This window comes from Triticum aestivum, chromosome 1B (assembly GCF_018294505.1).
Source record: "Triticum aestivum cultivar Chinese Spring chromosome 1B, IWGSC CS RefSeq v2.1, whole genome shotgun sequence".
Classification (NCBI taxonomy): domain Eukaryota; kingdom Viridiplantae; phylum Streptophyta; class Magnoliopsida; order Poales; family Poaceae; genus Triticum; species Triticum aestivum.
The window spans coordinates 586130383-586139283 of record NC_057795.1 but is presented as its reverse complement, the minus strand read 5'-3'; positions in this window follow the sequence as shown (position 1 = coordinate 586139283).

The window sequence follows — 8901 nt, the reverse complement described above, 5'->3', positions numbered from 1 at the left end:
GCTAACGCAGTAGCTGTTGCTTGTCCGGATCAAGTCCGGCGCCCATTGCAATATTATTGTCAGATTTAAACACACGCCGCACTTTGTTAACTACTTATCTTTTCGAAGTACGTATTACCAGCGGGGGTCTCTTTGGCTGTCCCTGTGGTGGCTAGTGCGGCCTCAAGTTGGGCCTTGCACTCTTGGAGCTCCTGGGACAGGTGGGTGTTCTTCTCCGTAAGATCCTGCATGATAAATGATCCTTAAATCAGTTATTTTAACTATTTTAAGTTTCGGGGGCTACTGGCATATATAACTATCAAAATCACTTACCCGTATGTCCTTCACATACTGCTCCATGGCTCTGGTTAAACCATCTTGAGCAGCACGGAGGAGCGCATTTCCCGCGTCAAAGGCATTTAACGCCTCCGGGGAGAAACACGCGTCACGAAGAACTGTCCGGCGACGCCTATGATTCATGGCACTCTCCACCTTAGACCGGGTGGCGGACAGCCTGTCAGCATCCTCCGTTGGAGGAGCATCCGGCTCTTGCCTTGTGTTTGCCTCAATTTCCGGACCACGCGATGGAGCATGGCTAGCGGAGGCTTGATTGGCAACCTCTCCGGACACTGTCCGGCGAGCGCTCTTTCTCCTGGAAAAAGTTATGAGCATTAATGTACCTCCTAGGTATCCTTCCCTCAAAAACAACGGTGCGCTGTACCGTTGCGGCGACGTTTCGATTCGCGTCGCACTCCTCTTCCGCCTGCTGGGCCGAACTGACCCTTGTTGGTCAGCCGCCGCAGGTTCGGCTTCCCGCCTTAAAGGCACCTCCTGCGATGCACCATCAGTATGGGATGGTCAGAATTGAGCATGGATTAAATGATGGTGTCAAGACCTTGGTCGTAGTCACCTGGGAGGCCGGAATCGAACCGGGGTAGTCAGCCGTAATGGCGACTAGGGCATTGTCCATGCTAAGTTGGTGGAACACCCCGTCAATCAGCTCCACCTTTATGTCCGGATCCTCTTCGGAGGTCGGATCAAGGGATCGTTCCGAATCCTCAGGCTGTGGAGTTAGTCTCCGTATGCCCTCCACGTCCCGGCGCAGTTCCTGCGCCGAAATCACAAAGTAAAATACTTGACTTTGGAAGTATGGATCGGGTGGATGAAACATCCGCTTACCCAGCTCCGAGGGGTGTTCATGGAAAATCCGTTCAATGGATTCGTGCGGAGAAAGTCCTCTTCCTCCCCCTTGTACAAGCCGGACAGGATCTTTGCCAGATCGGCTGCCGAGCTTGGCCCTTTGCGGCCGTGACGGGTGGCGTCGTCTTCCCCGTTGAAATCCCACATAGCGTGGCCCCTATATTGGAGCGGCTGCACCTCTCGCATAATGCACGTGGCCAGGATTCCAATCATGGTCAATCTGGAGTGGGCCAGTAATCTAATCTGGCCCATCAAATAATGGGCGCTCCTATCATCCTCCCGTTGAGGGCTCCGCGGGCGCCAACTTAGGCGTTTCTTCAAGGGAGCATTGCTGAACTCCGGGAGGCCGGCCCGGACTGGGTCCGGCAGAGGGGCGTCCTCCATGTAGAACCATTCCGAAGGCCAGTCTTCGGACGCCTTCTTCGGGGTGCCGGATAGATATCTGGTCCCGGCGATGCGCCATATTTCGGCTCCGCTTACTTGATATATCGACCCCTCATAAGAACGGGGTACAAGGCAAAACAATCTCTTCCACAACGCGAAATGGGGCTCGATGCCCAGGAACAGCTCGCAAAGAGCTACAAAGCCCGCGATGTGCAAAATGGAGGTAGGTGTGAGGTGGTCGAGCTGGAGTCCGTAGAAATCCAGGAGCCCCCGGAGAAACGGATGTATGGGAAATCCGAGTCCCCTTATTAGATAAGGGACGAAGCATACCCGCTCTCCTTTGGAAGGGTTGGGGACGCTCTCCGCCTGCTTCCCACCCTGGAAGGTGGCCAGTCCGGCTCGAACCGGAACCATGAAAGCTGGGGGAAGATATCCCTCGGCTTCGAGCGCCACTAGATCGCTGTGTGGAACTCAGCATCTCCCCCAATCTCCTGGCTTAGGGCTAGGAGCACGAGAGGAGGAGCCGCATCGACTACCCATGATGGAATGGATTTTTTGTTAGAAGCGCTTCGATGAGAACTTGCGAAGGGAGGATGGTGTGAGCTGGATCTAGATCCTCGCCTCTCTTATAGGCGGCTCGTTCGCACGGCTAGGGGGTAATATGTAAAAATACCCTAGCTTTTCGCATTCATACGACACGTGGAAGAAGGCCATTATTGGGCGCAGAAGCCAAGGAGCGCGGCATTTATGAGGACGCCGGACAGTATTCGACAGGAACATGAAGTTTGAAGGAGAACCCGCCTTGCAACGCCGAAGACATATACGCGCCGGACTCGTCGTCGCTGAAGCCCGGTTCGGGGGCAACTGAGGGAGTCCCGGACTAGGGGGTGTCCGGATAGCCAAACTATCATCATCGGCCAGACTCCAGGACTATGATGACACAAGATTGAAGACTTTGTCCCGTGTCCGGATGGGACTTTCCTTGGCGTGGAAGGCAAGCTTGGAAATACGGATATGTAGATCTCCTACCATTGTAACCGACTTTGTGTAACCCTAGCCCTCTCCGGTGTCTATATAAACCGGATGGCTTTAGTCCATAGGACGAACAACAATCATACCATAGGCTTGTTTCTAGGGTTTAGCCTCCTTGATCTCGAGGTAGATCCACTCTTGTAACACACATCATCAATATTAATCAAGCAGGACGTAGGGTTTTACCTCCATCAAGAGGGCCCGAACCTGGGTATAACATCGTGTCCCTTGTCTCCTGTTACCATCCGCCTAGACACATAGTTCGGGACCCCCTACCCGAGATCCGCCGGTTTTGACACCGACAACGTCCCCAACCGGAGACACAGTCCAATACGTGCTTCAAATAATATACACGGACTCCAACAATGCAGCCGAATATGAGGCCCTTCTACATGGCCTCCGGATGGCAATCTGCATGGGTATTCAACGCCTAGAGGCGCGCGGGGATTCACACCTCGCAATATCCCAAGTAAATGGAGACTTTGACGCCAAGGATCCGAAAATGGCAGCCTACCGTAATGCCGTCTTAAAAATGTCAGCCCGGTTCGAAGGACTCGAATTCCACCATGTAGCCCGGGATAATAACCAGGCAGCAGACGTGCTGGCACGCATCGGGGCAAAACGCGATGCCGTCCCTCCAAACATCTGCCTGGAGCGGCTCTTCAAGCCATCCGTATTATAGGAAGAGGAGTCCGGAAACGACAACCCGGAACCAACTGCACCACCCAACACAGAACATTCTGACACAATCGGTGGCTCAGCCAATGAAATAACACCTTCAGCCCACGAGATAATGGCAGTAATTGCCCAGTGGACGGAACCATTCCTAGCCTACTTAATAAGGCAGGAACTCCCCGAAGACCAAAATGAGGCCCGCTGCATAGTTTGGCGATCTAAAGCCTACAAGGTCCATGAGGGAGAACTCTATAAGAAAAGCACAACCGGAGTCCTTCAAAGATGTATCTCCGAAGAGGAAGGGCAAAATCTTCTGGCTGAAATTCACACCGGACTCGGCGGGCACCACGCTGCAGCCCGGGCCCTTGTAGACAAGGCCTTACATACAGGATTTTATTGGCCGACAGCCCGGGCAGATGCTTAGGACTTAGTCCAACGATGCGTTGGTTGCAGCTCTTTGCTAATCAAAGCCACATGCCACCCACCGCCCTCAAAACTATACCCATGACTTGGTCATTCACGGTCTGGGGGCTTGACATGGTCGGACCCCTTAAAGGGGGAACCCACAAGCACAAATACTTATTGGTCATGGTGGACAAATTTACCAAATGGATAGAGGCAAGCTGGTTAAAACGGCAGAATCCGGACCTGTGATAGACTTCATATCCGGGGTAGTACACCGTTTTAGCGTCCCCCACTGTCGGTGTACTAGAGTAGGGGTACCCTAGTATCCCGAACTTGTGCACGGGAAGTTGCAGCACCCCGCGGCAAGGCTTCCCGGGTGACCGCCAAGGTCCTCCATGGTTCCTTTGGAGCCATTCAAGAACAAAGTATTCAAGCCAAGGAGACAAGGCCCCGGCAAGAGGAGCTTGCCGGGAAGGCCAACCAAGGCATATCAAGGAACTTGCCGCGACGCGCCACGCTTCCGGACGCGACAAGACAACGACCGCGGCAAAGCGCTTGCCGCGGCAAGCTACCACTCTGTACCTGTGCTCCAGCACATCCACCAACGTGTCGCCCTGGGGCCTGTCCAGGCGCGCGTGGCAAGAGGCTGTGCAGCCAGCGGTGTGCGGTGGCAAGCGATGCTGACAAGATTGCCATAGTGGCGAGCGGTGGCATCCCTGACGGTCCCTTTTTGCACTATTTGGGCAACGTAGACGGGCATTTAATGCCTTTGTCCCCTGCCGTCAGGGTTAGGTATGATACACTGTACAGGTAGTTGTACCAACCGCAATTCCTTTTCCATTTTTACCTTTGTCTACGTTGCCACCTGTCGGAGACCCCTTTAGCATATAAAAGGAGGCCCATGCGCAACGTAGAGGGGAGGTTCGAAGGCAGAAAAACACTCACGCTCGGTCTCGTTAGCAGCTAGTGTGTACTGTAGCACTCAGCACTCCCGAGCAAGAACTCAATACACTCAGACATGCAGCAGTAGGAGTATTATCTCTCCAGAGAGCTCCGAAGCTAGGTAAACCCGCTCGTGTGCTTCGCCTCGATCCTCTCTTCGTGCGATCTTCGCCCCCCGCCGAACCGAAAGGGGCTCGGTCCGCCGGTCCCATTGGTGTTCGTGGATCAGCTTCCCCGACATCTTTGGCGCGCCAGGTAGGGGGCGTTGAGGTTGGGTGAACCTGATCCAGCATTCACACGAGCTAGATCTTCATCTTCTTCATCGACATGCCACCGAAGAAGAAGGCTTCGGCGGCAGCTGTTCCGTTCACGTCGATCCCACCACCACCAGAGCAAACGGGTGGTGGGGTAGACGCCGGCGGAAGAACGGACATCGACGAGGGAGCTCACGGTGCTGCCAGGTCCAAGGACAAGGCTGCGAAGACCTCGGCGTCTGTACATGCACCGCGCCCATCTCAGGAGCCGCAGGACCGACAGCGTCATGGTATTCGCAGGGCCATACGTTCGTTGGACCAAGATCGAGCTGGTGGATCTCGGGGTGCTCAAGACCAGCATGCACGCCAACATGCTGGCACGAGCGAGACACGGCGCCTGGACGGGATACTGCTCCTTCTAACATAGTTAGAAGTCCGAGCATATCCCGCTCCTCGCACCGTTTGCCACTGCCGCCCACCACTCCAACAGAAGCTTTGGCACGAGCTCAACTGCTCCTGGATTACCCTCCAACGGCAGACAAGATCGATGAATGGAGGGTCACCATTCAGAGTCTCATCGGCTTCGCCAACGGCGACACTCCGCGGCAGCCGAGTACATCGCTGCCGCGGCAGGACTGCCGGGCACGAGCCGATGGCGACGAAACCGATGGGGGTGCAACCACCATGCACTCTCCACCCGAAGGCCAAGATCGCCGACTCGCCGGATCCACCTCGACAGCGACTCCACCACATCATCAGATCCACGAGCTCGTCGCGATCAGCGCCAAGTTCTTCACGAACGACAGCAAGAAGACGCTCGAACTCGCATCGAGCGCCGAAGAGAAGCGCGGCGTCAATCCGACCAGCACGCTGGGCCCTCTGTTGACATGCATGCACCAGGGGAACCAGGCGACTTGCCGTACGCGGTAGGTTGCCCTGCGTTCACTCGTGAGCTGCGGCAAGTGCAGTGGCCCAGCACGAAGAATTTCAAGCCAGACGTACCAGAGAAGTACGACGGCAAGTCGCATCTGTCGGAGTTCCTCAGCATCTACACCATCGCGGTGCAAGCTGCCAGGGGGCGGGATGACAAGATCCTGGCCAACTACTTCCCGCTAGTGCTCAAGCCCAATGTCAGATCCTGGCTCATGCACTTGCCGAACAACTCCATATCCTCCTGGGCAGACCTATGCCATCAGTTTGTCGGCGCCTTTATAGGAGGCCACAAGCCTCATGGCCAAGAGAGCGACCTTCATCTTCTCGCCCAGAAGGAAGGAGAGCCCCTGCGCAAGTACATTCAGAGATTCAGCCGCGTACAGCACAACATCCCAGATGTCCACCCTGCCGTGGTAATCAGCGTGTTCCATCAGAACGTGCGAAACCGCAGGATGCGGGAGGACATGGCGATGTGCAAGATCAGAGACGTCAGTGAGCTATATGCCCTGGTCGACAAGTGTGCACGTGCTGAGGAAGGGAGGAAACTCCCCGGAGAGAATACAGAAGCAGGAGGATCTGATAGCATGTTGTTCCGTTGAAGCAGACGCTCCCGACAATTTTTGCTCCGGCAAGCTTGCCGGGGAACGTCAAGCTCCGGCTGAGCTGCAGGTTCTCGCCGTAGAAGCGGATGTTCCCGCAGCAGCAGATGTGCCTTTAGTCCTTGTTGTCGAGCCGCAAGCTCCAGCATGGGCACAGCAGATTGTCCGTTTCCTTCACACAGGAGAACTTCCCGAAGAGCAAGAAGAAGCGGAAAGAGTAGCCCAGCAGTCAAGTAGGTACCAATTTGTCGACAACACACTGTACAGAAGAAGACTCAACGGTGTGAAATTGAAGTGTATTCACCGAGAAGACAGACAAAAGCTGTTGGCAGAGATACATGGAGGCATATGTGGTCACCACATTGGCGCAAGAGCACTTGCCGGCAAAGCGTTCCGGCAAGGTTTCTTTTCGCCGACAGCCCTCCAGGATGCAACTTCACAAGTAACCAAGTGTGAAGCGTGCCAGTTCCATTCCAAGCAGATACACCAGCCAGCTCAAGCTCTCCAGACGATCCCTTTATCCTGGCCATTTTCGGTCTGGGGGCTCGACATCCTCGGCCCCTTTCCCTGAGATGTCGGGGGCTTTGAGTACTTGTACGTTGCAATCGACAAGTTCACAAAGTGGCCGGAAGTGTATACAGTGAGGAAGGTGACAACACAGTCAGCAGTCAAGTTCTTCAGGTTGATTGTTTGCCGCTTCGGGATCCCTAACAGGATCATCACCGACAACGGCACACAATTCACGAGCCGCACCTTCATGCAGTACGTCCAAGATCTTGGCGCCAAGGTCTGCTTCGCTTCTGTTGCTCATCTGAGAAGTAACGATCAAGCGGAGAGGGCGAATGCTGAAGTGTTGCGCGGGCTCAAGACCAGGACTTTCGACAGGCTGTGCAAGTGCGGAAAGAACTGGATTGAGGAGCTGCCGGTGGTTCTTTGGTCAGTCAGGACGACGCCAAATCAAGCCACTGGCCAGACACCTTTCGTTCTAGTCTATGGAGCAGAGGCAGTTCTCCCCACGGAACTCGTATACGGGTCACCTCGAGTGCTCGCTTATGATGAGCTTGAGCAAGAGCAGTTGCGACAAGATGACGCGCTGTTCCTTGGGGAGGACCGTCTTCAGGCCGTTGTACGAGCTGCTCGATACCAGCAAGCTTTGCGCTGCTACCATAGCCGCAAAGTTAATGCCAGAAGTCTCGAGGAAGGCGACCTTGTTCTTCGGTGTGTTCAGTCCGCCAAGAATTCCAACAAGTTGACGCCGAAGTTGGAAGGCCCTTACTGGGTGAAACGAGTCACTAGGCCTGGCGCTGTCCGCCTTGAGACCGAAGATGGCATTCCGGTGAGCAACTCCTGGAACATTGAGCATCTTCGTAAGTTTTACCCGTAAGGCGCGGTTGCCGGAACCTGTTCCGGCAACCACCTTTTGTACATGTCTTGCCGATGTTGCATGTAATCCTTTGTACGAAGCCGGGCGCAGACCCCGTGCATAAGTAGAGCTCATGTGCTCCGCACACCTTGTCAATTTCATGCTTTCTACTTTTATTTGCATGCATTATCTGACACTTTGTGTAGCGCCTACCCCCGGTAAGCAATAACGAGCCGTAAGGCCCCATATCTTTATTTTCTCATCTTTCTCTTTCTCAAAGAAGGGAAGGTTCCCTCGCCCACAAGTTTGCCAGGGGGAAAGGAGAAGATAATGGTGTGGACCAGGCGTCGTTCGAGGAAGTTTCGCCTTACTGGGAAGCAAACGACAGAAAAGCTAAGTTGCTAAAGTTTGAGCAATCAGTTTAAAATTTTTTAAGTTATCTTCCTCGAACGACCGTGCTTTGTATGGAAAACCTGTGCACGGAGGATCCAACTCGTAGCTAGTTGCGCCCTTACTTTGTTTCGAGTCCGCTCAACAACTTAAGTTTGCTGCGACTAGTTGCAACAAGGTTTCTTGTCGGTAGCGGCACCGCCAGCAGGCTGCTGACGTCCCGCACTCAGCGCTCGCGGCTAAGGTGCCTGCGCCGACAAGTTCCCTAAAAGCGTAGGGCAAAAACATACAAAGGAAGGAATCAAGTAAAGGAAATAACATAGCAATCGCTACCCAAAATAGAGTCATATTATAAGATAGCTTGTCGCAGCTCTAACAGATTGTTCTCATAACATGACCAGCAGTGAGAAGAAAAAGAGAAAACGGGCGGCCTAATCTACGCGATCGCCCTCAACCCTCTAGATCCCGCTCACCTTGTCCACAATGGGTGCGACAAGGGTCTTGAGCGCTTCCAGATCAGCATCCGGCGGCAAGGTCCTAAGGACGTTGGTGAGGTTGAGGCCTGGGTTGCGGAAGGCCACCTTCACCAGCATCTTTTGAGGAGCTCCCGCGCAGATTTTGCGTGACTCGTCCGCCAGTTGCTTTGGGATCTTCTCCCGGAGTCGCTGGAGGGCCGTCGCCACGCCTTTGAAGAACAAGCTGAGCTTGGCGCTGGGTTGGAGGTGCTCATCGGAGGAATACCCGA